Source organism: Alosa alosa, chromosome 2 (assembly GCF_017589495.1).
Source record: "Alosa alosa isolate M-15738 ecotype Scorff River chromosome 2, AALO_Geno_1.1, whole genome shotgun sequence".
In the NCBI taxonomy this organism is placed as follows: domain Eukaryota; kingdom Metazoa; phylum Chordata; class Actinopteri; order Clupeiformes; family Clupeidae; genus Alosa; species Alosa alosa.
Genome location: NC_063190.1, coordinates 3,224,343 through 3,237,221, shown reverse-complemented (window position 1 = coordinate 3,237,221; position 12,879 = coordinate 3,224,343).

Sequence of the window (12,879 nt, the reverse complement as noted above, 5' to 3'; positions counted from 1 at the left end):
AGAGCAGTGAGTGCGACTTGAATGGCTTCTCCTCTGTGGTTCTCACCCTGGGATAAGGCCAACCGCACTGTGACATGCTGAGACACCCTCTGGGAGCACTCTGACAGAGTGCTGGGATAATGTGGATTCACTGCAGAAACTTGTGGAATCAATGCCAAGACGAGTTCATGCTGTGGTTAAGGCTAACATGGGGCATACAAAACACTGACCCATTTTGACTCCCAGCAACACCAAGAGGTTTTGCCTCTTATAGCAGTGAATAATGCCAAAAAAAACCCTCAGAGAAATATGACTCTGTTTACTCTTTGATAAAACAGTGCTTGACACCGGACTCCAGGGCAATGGACTTCTGGTTCCAGCAGATTTAAAACTGACTACACATCAGGTCAGTTACTGACTTAGCCAACAAAGGTTTTTATCGCATTTGTTTCTCCATAAATACAAGAGAGAAGCCATTACATTTTTAGGAAAATACTTTGAAAAAGTATTACATTCAATGATGTTCCAACCTCCATAAATGTGATAAGCAGTATGATAAACAGTAAAAGATCCAGTGATAAGTAGACTGTGTGATAAGATTAGTCCAAAATCAATTGACTACAGCAGACGTTTTATAGATAGTGACTTACTAGCTGATTCCAAGCATCTTCAGGGCTGGCTGAATCCACAATCAGGCAATCCAGAAAAATGGTCCCTATAGCCCTATCTCTCATCTGCTCTCGTAAGGCCAAGGACTTGATTATGGCCTTTGTGAATCAGTGGGGATGAGCTGTGCAGGATTGGACCACATGTGGCGTTCCACGAATGGGCCTAATCATAGGCTCCCAGTACATATACTGGGTCAGAGACAATGTAATAACTGCTTTCCCCTCATTGGTCATGTAAGGGATAATGTATAGAACACCGGTCATTATTGGGAAAATAAGTCCCGACAGGGCAAACCGGACCCCGACGCGCAGCGGAGGGGTCTTGTTCCGCCCTGAAGGGACTTATTTTCCCAATAATGACCGGCGTTCTATGAATCCGACGAGCGTTCTGTGGAGGCTGCCATCTTGTGGTGACGCCATTACTGAGCTGTTACTGGTATGTAAACAAACCTCTGTGATAACGCACCCTCAATGACGGCTATAGCCAGGCAGTATGGCTTGTCGGGTTGATCAGAGGCGATTCTAGAGTCTGTGGGGGCCCCAAGCAAAAATTCCAAGGGGGCCCTACCGACAAGTGTTATCACCATTAGGTTATTATGTTAAATAATACAAATGCAAAAAGCGTATTATACAAATTATTATATTTTGACATGTATCTCACAAAATATCATTATAAGTGCCTAGGTGTATGCACTCATAATGATTCTCTACAACAACTTTTTACTGCATTGCCATGAACAAAGTAGAGGCAAAAAAGGGGTTTCTTTGTTGAACAAATTGGGATACAATGTGAGCCTTGATTTGGATGCCATGCAGGAATTTGCTAGGATCTCAAAACCGGATTATGAACATGCTTTGCCACAGAGAAACACACGATAGCGTTGGATTATAAACATGCTTTGCCACAAGCCCATTCAATTTTGGCGCCACTTTAACATCAAATAACGTTACAGCTGGAGCGTTTTAAGCCTTTATATGAACTTTTTCTATTTTCGGAGTAATACAGCATTGTGTAATTGGCGTCATAACCTCGTAACTGACTTAACGGCTGAGTAATTAACTTTTTTTCCGAAATCAATGCTAAAGTGACGTAATGAGCATACAACCAGAGCGGGTGAAAGCGTCGCACAGGAGCAAAATAATCGTATTCTCTGGATAAGAACGAAAGCATCGGAGCACATTTCTGCGAAGGTTTGATGGATTGACAGTAGCCTAGGCTATGAATGTGGCGAGTGCTGTTGATATGAAATCACATTTATCTACGAACAACTAGGACATTTAGAACAGTAATGTAGACATGGTGGTAACAAATAGGTGGCTACATACCCAATCTCTCGGTGCAGCTATCACAAGAGTTACACGAGTCAGACTACGTGCCTACGTTACATTTCCGTCCCCTGAGCCTGTGCAGAAAGCCTCGTCGACCAACAGGAAACGGTTGAAATTTGCTTTACCCTCGTTACCCTCGATTGACGTCTACGTGATGACTCTGTCCATATCTTTTACTGTCTATGGTTCTCCCCTTATTAGACATTTTCTGAAAGAAGAAAGGGTGTGTTTTTTGACGCACTTTGCGTCAAATCGGGTTCTAAAAAATGAACACGTATGCTTGGTCCTTATTACTGCATCGCGATTAACATGTTATGGCTGACAGCCCTATTACAAACATAATGTTAACCATCTCCTTGCTTAACTAGTTGTAACTGTCGCTAGCTGAAGTTTACTGTCGTATAGATGTAGCAAACCATGTTCAATCTTTCTGCCAATTAACATTAGCCTACTATAACTTCATTGAGTAGGCTAGGCCAGTGGTTTTCAAAGTGGGGGCCGGGGCCCCCTGGGGGGCCTCGAGGGGGTGCCAGGGGGGCCTCAGCAAGTTGGAAGGAAAAATAAAAGCAACAAATAAATACATTTGAAAAATTTAAAATATACCTATTACTATGAGGATTGTTATACAATGCCATTATAATAATTTGTCGCATATCTGAACATTATATTTTCCATGATAATGACTGGGAATAATAGTAGAATGATAGCTCTCATATAGCAGAAAGCCCCAAATGCAATTTTTACACACTGTATGCTCCATCGCAAAGTGCTTGCGGCTAAAATAATTATTAGGATTAGCTTAATGTATTTTTACATTTGCCATAGTATTGTCGATGGGTTTAATAACACATCAAGGGGGTCCTTGGCCAGAACCTAGTGGTATTTGGGGGGCCTTGTCGTGGAAAAGTTTGGGAACCCCTGGGCTAGGCTAAATGCCAAACTCCGATGTTGATCCGTCATCACTGCACCCTCGATTGACGTTTAGCACAGTAGCCAAAATATGTGCGGATTCTTTGAACTCTTTTGAACAAAGATCCGCTGTTTATAAGGCCATAGCATAGGGCCTACATATGTACAGATGCAAGGGCGTCAGTTTGTTTTTAGAAGTGGTGGGGACAATAACCATAAGCTTGAGTGTGTTTTGAAAAGTGTGGGGTACCCTTATGTAAGCTATTCATCCATTCAACGCTGCATTACAATATGCTCAACAGTAGTGTTGCGCCGGTTAAGGTTTTTTAACATCCGCACCCACCCGACCCGTCAGGAGAGTCAATATGCACCCACTCGACCCTCAATATGCACTGAAAAAAAAACAATGACACGTCTTTTTGCCGCAACGTGTGTCTGAAAACGAGGTGAAAATGTGCAGGCCTGCTGATCTGTTCACATGATGCAGAATTTTGGGGAGGCAGCATCAGCTATTAATGTGACGTGCAACAGGGGCGTGTAGTGTGATAGGCGTAGGCCTTATTATGCGTGGGCCTTCAGATGCAGCAGGTGTGTGATTTCCAAAACCATGGCGGGAGAACCGACTGCACTTTGGTTAGCTTGCATTGCTTTGATGTTGCTTAGAATGTTAGATTCTTGGCCCCAGCTGTGGCACAACTGGCTGGGGCACCTGCACCGTACGCCGGCGACCCGGGTTCGATTCCCGCCCCGTGGTCCTTTCCGGATCCCACCCCAACTCTCTCCCACTCACTTCCTGTCACTCTCCACTATTCTGTCGCATTAAAGGCATAAAAGCCCAAAAAAAATATACTTTAAAAAAAAAAAAGAATGTTAGATTCTTGCGATAGATGTCTTCAGACAATAAAAAGTAATTTGGAAGGGAAATTGAAGAGAAGAGTTGCCCCTCGTTGGCGTAATTCCCTTTGAAAATCAGAGGTTCACAGGCTACTGTGGCCTTGGTCAGTGGCGCCGCCAGCCGTAATCCTGTAGCCTACGCACTGTGCATACAATTCATTCATGAAATCATTCAATACAACAATAAAAATAGCTTGAGTACTGTCTTAATTGAAACATGCTTCACGCACAAATGATAGCCTAGGGCAAAGAGAATGGACATCTCAACACAAGGATAGGCCTACATTAGAAGATGATGGTTGGTGTAAACTTTGTCACACGACATGATAAGCAATTCTGGCGCTTAAAAACGCAACGTTCCATTCAGTCATAAATCATTCAAACGTAGGCCTAGTGCTCGTCATGAAAAGAAAACAGCAGCTTAATATTTTTCAGGTGTTTAACAGTAGGCCTAGGCACTGTATCAGTTATGCCGTAGGCAGTGAGATTATTAGGCATTGCATCCTGTCACTCTGTTTGGAACATCGCAGTTCGAGTTGATAAGATTCAGTTAATGCGAGTATGGGTCGTCTCAAAGTTTGGGACAACCAAACAGCAGAGTAGGCAAAGCAAATCCTACTTGTCAGGTTACCAATAGCTGTCTTTTCTCTAGGCCTAGGCCTATCAGAAATCGCGACATAAGCTCATTGGTTTCTTTTTTTCTTTTCTTTCTTGTTCGTGTGTTGGGTAGTGAAGCGATGCATTTAAATCAATGTACATCAGAGCCGATATGGCCAGCCCTGATCTGCTGCTCTTTAAGGTATTTCTGTCCCACCCAAATTTGCTGAACTACTTGCGAAGTAGCCTATTCATCACAGACATCACATGTATCACACGAACGAGCTTTTTCTCAGCTTTTAAACGATGTTGGTGGTTAGTTGTTGTGGTAAACGGTTCGCGAGAAAAGTAGCCTAACTTTAATTTAATCATAGCCTATTTTCTGCACCCGTCTCCCTACCCATTCATCTTGGCTTCCGAACTTTCCCTCAACACATGACAAACCATATATCAGAATAAACAGCAGACCTTACCGAACACAAAGGTGTAATTTGTTTAAAGTTTTAATTAAAGTTTAAAGCACTCTCCTGTACAGTTAGCCATTCCAGAGTAATCCGGTTTTAAATTTGCAGCAATGTCTATATGCATGTCTCCAACTTTGGGGTTCACAATGTGCGCAACACTCGATCCACACATATCTAGGCAGGTGTGCATGCTGTGAGGATGTCATTGTGCGCGCCTATCGCATGGTTTAGACTCGATGATTTCAGTATGTGGGGATTTTTTCGGTCGCAATTGGTTTGCACATTTTTAGAAGTCCCCCCGTCCCCCCCGTAATCTACGCGTATGTACAGATGTATTGTTTGTACAACAGGGCAGGAGCACGCAAAATACATCATTCAATCTCTATGGATGAAATTCTCGCTTGACCTACCGGCAAACACGCTGAGACCAGGTCGGGGCCCCCTAGCAGCTCGGGGCTCCAAGCAGTTGCCTGCCTTGCCTGTTGACAAGGTGCGCCTCTGGGGTTGATGATGTTAGACAGTGGCATCCGGTCACAGATGAAGGTACAAGCGATCTTACAGATTATTTATGAAAATAGCTAGTAGTGGAGAATGAGGAAATAAAGACATAATTGGGACTAGGTTGATATTATATCTACTTAACTACTGTAGCTCTAACGTCAGCAATAACTATGCTAGCTAGCAGACATGGGGGACTCGAGTCACATGACTTGACTCACATTTTTTAAGACTTGCTTGATCAACAGGGGAGCGCGGGGCACAAAGTAACACTTTTTGGTTACGGCTAAATAATTTTAAAATCATTTGAGTTTACTAGTTATACTTTTTAAAAAGCAACATACATATCTCTGTTACACATATGCACTGGAAGTTTGTTTGTAGGAGCTACTGTTCTTTTACAATTCCACCGAGAGTGGCGGTAGGTGAAATGTTACAACCTGCCCCATATGCGGGTGTAACGAATAATAATAATAATAATAATAACTTGGTTTTATATAGCGCCTTTCAAGTAACCCAAGGTCCCTTTACAAAAGGAGATAGGGCAGGGGAATAGAGGGGAGAAGAGAGGAGGGGGTAGAAGTGGGGTTGGGGGGCAGGGTGGTTAAGGACCATAGGCCTCAGTGAATAAATGTGATTTTAGGTGCTTTTTGAACATTAGCCAGTGTGGGGGCTTGGCGGATATGGAGAGGGACTAGGTGGGGCAGCAACACAGAAGGCTCTGTCACCAAAAAAGTCCCTAGCGGGGATGACGGGCTGGTCCTTGCCAGAGGACCTCAGGGACCTTGGCTGGGAGTGATGCTGGATGAGATCGGAGAGGTACTGGGGAGCAATAGCATTGAGGGATTTGTATGTAAGGAGTAATATTTTGTAGGTGATGCGTGACTTCACCGGGAGCCGGTGAAGCTGCTTGAGTGTGGGGGTAATGTGTTGCCATCGCTAGCTTAGCTGTGCTTGTGGAACGTTGGTAAACCTCACTCCCCGACGCCTCAAGAGTGCTGCTGGCATGCGAGCCAGTGGGCTATAGGCTCAATTGTTAGCGCGCTCGCCTCCCGATCCGAGGTGCTGCTATTTCGCGGGTTCGAGTCCGGGCGTGTGCAGGGCTGAATCGCGCAGGTTCAACACAACGCAGGTTACACGGGGTTAGTTGTAACACTCATCCCAAAGGCTGTTTTTAATTAAATTAATTCAATAAATGTTAAGGAGAGTGGCAGTCACTGATCAGTAATAATTAGTAGCCGCTGTGGTGCATTGGATTAAAATGCCGGAGATGATGTACACTCAATGGTTGTATTTATTGCAGGAATGAATGGAGTTGGTGATGAATATTATTGTCTGAGTTTGTGTATATGTGAGTGTGTGGTTCTGGAAAAGAGACAAATACAGAAATACTTACTATTCACATCAATATAAACATCCACAGATTAATGCTTAAGGCTAACAGTGACACACATATGAGCAGCACCCTGATATAGGCTAGCAGCAAATCTTCTCCTACAGTGTGCAGCCTAGTGCACCACATTCTTTCCATAGGAGTTACAGTCAAACACGCTGCACAAGAGCCTTCAGAGGGAAAGGCACGATACAAAACATTATACTAGCAAATTAGCAATGTAGGCCTACACATGGATTTCTATGCAACGTCACGAAAACATGCGTGCGCAACCAAGAGGCAGAAAGCACCATAGAACAGCATAGAGCAATGCAAAAGAGCAAAAGAATAAAATGAGTTTTTGTGCTGAAAACTGCACCAATTCGAAATCACGATGGTTAGAGAATGTTAAATATGTTCAATATCCCTAAAGGAATGCATGTCTTCGCCAAAAATGACAAAATACGATGTTATATTAATAATGCAAATGAACGTCAAACTTTGAAATATAGTCTAAAATGAGATGTTATTATCATTGAGACAACAGGGGTATACAAAAAAATCAGATTGTAGCTTACAGCAGCTGACTATTTAAGTTTATAACGTTGTGGACGGCCACCAAGCGCCTTCTGCCTCACGGCTGCGCGCGCATCTAGTTTTGTTGGTAAACGGGAAACCCATGTATACAGTAACCGCGAACCTATAACAATAATTAAATGACACGCACTCGCGTTAATACCGCCAAACACTTGCGTTCTAATAACACATTTACCACACGGAATATCACTGGCAATCTCAGCACAAATATTACAATATACATAACAAACAATTTGTAACTATGTAGCAATACTTACAGGTCTTCGAACGCACACAATGTAACAATACAAATACAATGTCCAGTCCAACGCAATATTCCACTCTGTAAAGGCTATACACAAATCCGGCGAAACACGGAAGGAAAGCAGCGCCGCCATTACTGCGTTGCCTTGCTGCTAAGGAAGTAGCGAAGTAATGTGTTGGTCCTGTAGGCGGCTGTAGCAGACGTTAGCTGTAGATGCGAAATCTTCTAATTTTTCTTATTTTTTATTTAGTACATATGCTGTCCAGTGATGCCGGGAAAAGCGTGTTGTGTGGTTGGCTGTTTTAACAACAGTAGGATACAGACCTAGAATTAAACTGTTTGTGAAATTCACAAACCTTTGTTGCACATTGAGTGCCCATGTTTACAGGCTTATGGATTACACAGAGTTCCTTGTGGAGTGGAGGACCAAGATGTGCGTTAAAAGTGGATGAAATACATACGATTAATAAAATAATCCTGAATACCTGTAAGAACATGTATTTTACTGCTACAAGTGGTCGTGGCTAATAGTTATTTGCAACTTTTGAAGCTTGTGAACATATTAGCAACACAGCTACTAATGATGGCATTCGGCTTATTGTTGTCATTAATTAATAGGCCTACACGTCTTAATACATTATGTTGTCAATAAATTACCTTCATTGGTAAGTTTTGGCCACTGCCTGACATCATCTACCCAATGTTCCCTTTCACCTGACATTTTTTCATGAGCAGGATCTCCTATTTGATATTCTCTGACAGGATGCTTTCATTGAAAAGCCATTAGAAGGCACCGGCAAGTGTCACATCGTCACACTCCGCAGGCACGCAGTAAGGGCGGCAGGCAAGATGGCAGCGCCCATAAAGTTTGCGGCGGATTGGTGTATAGCCGTCTCCAATGTATCTGCTCCTTCTCTATTCCCGCCACTGAGCACCCTCAGCGCAACCATCCCCAGACTCACACTCTGATAGGTTGAACAAGTGGAGTCAGAAGGGGTGCATGCGCTGCGAGCATGACCCAGCGGCGACAACTGGCTGCTTACGTGAACAGCGTTGTGGCTAAAAAAGCAGTCCTTCGCAACAATAAATGTATCTGAATGTGAATGATAGAATAAGATCTGACTATTTATGATACATAAGTCATGAACTAACAACAGGCGTGTGTCGAAAATTGACTTTATTTTCTATACGGAGAAATAACATGAGAAATATGCGCCAATGGAGTAAGAGTCTAACCAAGGTCAATCCTGCCAAGAAAAGCCCTCAAACCTGAAAAAACATGAGGCAAAATGCAAAACATCACAAAAACTGACTAAACTAACACTAACAGGCTACGCGCATATTTTTGTATTGCAACATCATTGTACAGTATGATTGGCTTAGTTGTAACAGTGCATTACAACTAACCCCGCTGGGTCACGTTTGTTATAAGATAAGCTAGTTCATGCTACCCAGCTAACACATGACGTTGCAGCAACTTCGCCATAAAGTTGTCATTTGGTCACCGCGACATTACCTTCTGGCTACGTTGTTGCAACGTCACAGATACTTTGCAAGACAATGTTGTCACTTGGTACCATTACTGACATTGCAGCGACGTCGTAACCTGGTCAGCTGATGATGTTGCAATTTGGTACCGTTAAGAACGGTGCCACAACATTGTGATTAGGTCAGCTGGTGACATTGTCATTTGGTGCCGTGGGAAACGTTTCCGCGACGTCTGCCTATGACGTTGCCATGTAGTATTGTGAGTGATTTTGCCACAACATCATGATCAGGTCAGCTGATGACGTTGCCATTTAGTATCAGGAAATGTCCCCGCGACGTCAGCCAATGACGTTGACATGTAGTATTTGGAGTGATGTTGCCACAACGTTGTAAACGGGTCAGCTGATGACGTTGACATTTGGTTGCGTGGGAAACGTCCCCGCGACGTCAGCCGATGATGTTGCCATGTAGTATTTGGAGTGATGTTGCCACAACATCGTGATTAGGTCAGCCGATGACGTTGCCATTTGGTGCTGTGGGAAATGTACCGGCGACGTCAGCCGATGATGTTGCCATATAGTATTTGGAGTGATGTTGCCACAACATCGTGATTAGGTCAGCCGATGACGTTGCCATTTGGTGCTGTGGGAAATGTACCGGCGATGTCAGCCGATGAGGTTGCCATGTAGTATTTGGAGTGATGTTGCCACAACGTTGTAAACGGGTCTGCTGATGACGTTGCCATTTGATGCCGTGGGAAACGTCACCACGACATCAGCCGATGACGTTGCCATGTAGTACTGTGAGTGATGTTGACCCAACGTTGTGAACTGGTCAGCTGATGACGTTACCATTTGGTGCCATGGGAACCGTCCCTGCGACGTCAGCCGATGACGTTGCCATGTAGTATTGTGAGTGATGTTGCCACAACATTGTGAACTAGTAGTCAGCTGATGATGTTGCCATTTGCTACCATGAAGAATGGTGCCACAACATCGTGATCAGGTCAGCATTTTACCTATTGGTCGGGGATCGAATCAGCAACCCTTCGGTTTCATGTCCTGACCAGTAGGCCATGACTGCCCCAAATATCCACCATAATGTACTCAGATGTATATGGGAAAATGTATTGGTAATATTTGTAAAGATATATGTACATATATGTTGTAACATATATGCACAATATATGTTACAATATATATGTATATATGAGACCATGCACATACAATGTATGCACAATACATATGTGGTGATATATTCAGTATTTGTACATTACATGTAACATCTTACAGTACTTACAGTTTTTCTCAATTGCTAAAACACTAAAATCCATTGGCTGAAGAAAGTTCTCAGTTGCTTGAACTCATTAAGCTAATTATTCAGTCTGTTGTCAATAACTTAAACCATTTCACATGGTAAAACACAATTTTTAGAAAAACTTTACACACTCATTCTCAAAACACATTCTGCACTAATGCTCATGTACTGTATCCATTATGGTAAACACAAGTGGTAAAAATGAAATAGAAATAGACATACACATGTCATCGATTAAACACAACCACTCAAAATTGATTTCACTTGTTTCAAATGATGTGACAAAACCAATATACGCCAGTTCAGAAAGCAAACAGGTTGCTGAAGGTGGGAATGAAAATGGATAGAAGAAACTATGTAAGAGGACGAGTGCATATGCAAGGTGGGGGATGAGGAGGAAGGGGAGGATGGCAAGAAAGAGGATTTTTATTGGACACTGTAGTACAGTGCATTGTAGGCTGTATACTGTACAATACTGTAAACAAATCGTATGGCCCTGAACATTGTGCTTTCCATTTGTTTACAGTACTGACTGCTCAATAGATTTTGACTAGTGCAAGTTCATATCAACAAAGAACAAGAATCAAAGGACAAGTTTGTGAGATGCAGGATACTGTAAAAATAGAGGTACAAGGAGGAGGAAAAACAAAAAATGCAAAGAGCAAAGCAAAGTAGTAATTTCTACTTGATGTTTCCTGTTTTGAGGCTTAAAGTTTGATTTTGCAAGAGGAGTCAGAGGTTTTGTAAATAGTGCTTGTAAATAGGGTTTTGTGTTTAATGCTTTAAGAAAATGGAGCAAAGTTTCAGAAATTGTGTTTTAGCAATTGAAAAAAAACTGTAATTGTTGTCACTTGTGTTTACCAGTATGGATGACATGTGCATTAGAGTTCAGAATGTGTTTTGAGAATGCGAATGTGTTTAGAGTTTTGCTGAAAAGTGTAAGTGGGATCTGCAAATTGTGTTTTACCATGTGAAATGGTTTAAGGTATTGACAACAGACTGAACAATTAGCTAAATGAGTTCAGGCAACTGAAAACCTTCTTCAGCCAATGGGTTTTAGTGTTTTAGCAACTGAGAAAAACAGTGAAAAACTGTAAAAAGTATTTCATAATGAGGGGGGGAACTAATGTAGCCTAAGGTGTCTCTTATTTCATGTTGAGGTTTGCTTCCCAGCATGCATTGCAAGTCAGTTGCCTCGTGTATAGGCTATTATTGTTATTGATTTTGAAACAATATGGTTGAAACAGTTTAGCTTAGGCTCAACTCTTACTGATGTTTTGAACAATAAATTGAATAGTTAGTAAAAAAAAAAAAAGAAACCGTGGACGTGAAACTACTAGTTCTAACCCAGTATAAAAGTCCAGCTGACAATTTCATTGTGTATCTTGTTGGAGGACATAAGCCTGAATGGTTGAAAATCAGCTACACAAATAAGGAAAGTTCATATATAGACTGTATGTAATTAATAGCAAAATGGATAACCATGAAGATGTGATCTGATGTTACATAGGTTGTCTCTGTCCCACAGTAACAGTAATATCACCCGGATCAAAGCATTCGTTGTGCCAACAGGTATTAATTGGCCTATGTACAAGTGCTGTAAGAAGGGTAGTTGTCATGTAAGGCTCGTACTATAATTTTATGATTGTTGCGGTTACGGATTGGCAAGTTACGTTGCGGTTATGTAATGAAACCTTTCACTTGCGACGTTGCCGCAATGTTGCCTGAAGTTGTTGTTAAGGACTGGCGACGTTGGTAACTTACGTTACGGTTACGAAACGGCACCTTTCAATTCCACGTTGCTGCAACGTAACTTAATGTTGCAGTTACGGTTGGCAACGTTGAGGAGTGACGTAAGCGGTTACTTAATTCTCACCTTCACTTTGCATGTTGTGGCAACGTTGGATACGACGTTGTGGCAATGTATTTTGGGTCATTCAGTTACATTGCAGCAACGTACTGGCAATGTAACTGTGCTAGCTGGGAAGTTGGCTACATGTTTCAAAACGGTGTTCATTTTTAGCCTACAAGACGGTTATTAACTCTTTGTGTAGCGCATGTGAGCACTTTTTTCCCCATTTCAACCTGAATATTGGTGGGGACATTTCAGTCGTAATGTGACATTGGTGTGGACACGTCCTTCAGTCCCCACGCAAATCTACGCCCCTGCTTTGGTGTCATATGCAGAAGGTGCAGAAGTGTGGCATCTGGCTCAATATTCTGCGCGAGGGACCGTTGTGGTAGGTGAAATTTCACGGTGAAACTACGATGATTGGTCAAATTTGCGAAAAAGTTGCGGTGTTGAGGCGGACAGAGTACACAGCTTCATTACTTGAGTAAAAGTACAGATACCCTTTGCTAAATTTTACTCAAGTACAAGTAAAAGTACAACAGTCAGATGTTTACTTAAGTAAAAGTAGGCCTACTGAAGTACTTGTTTTTAAAAGTACTTGAGTATCAAGAGTACAAGAGTAGCCTACATTTTCTAAATATTGCATTACTACTACCACAATGCTTACATTT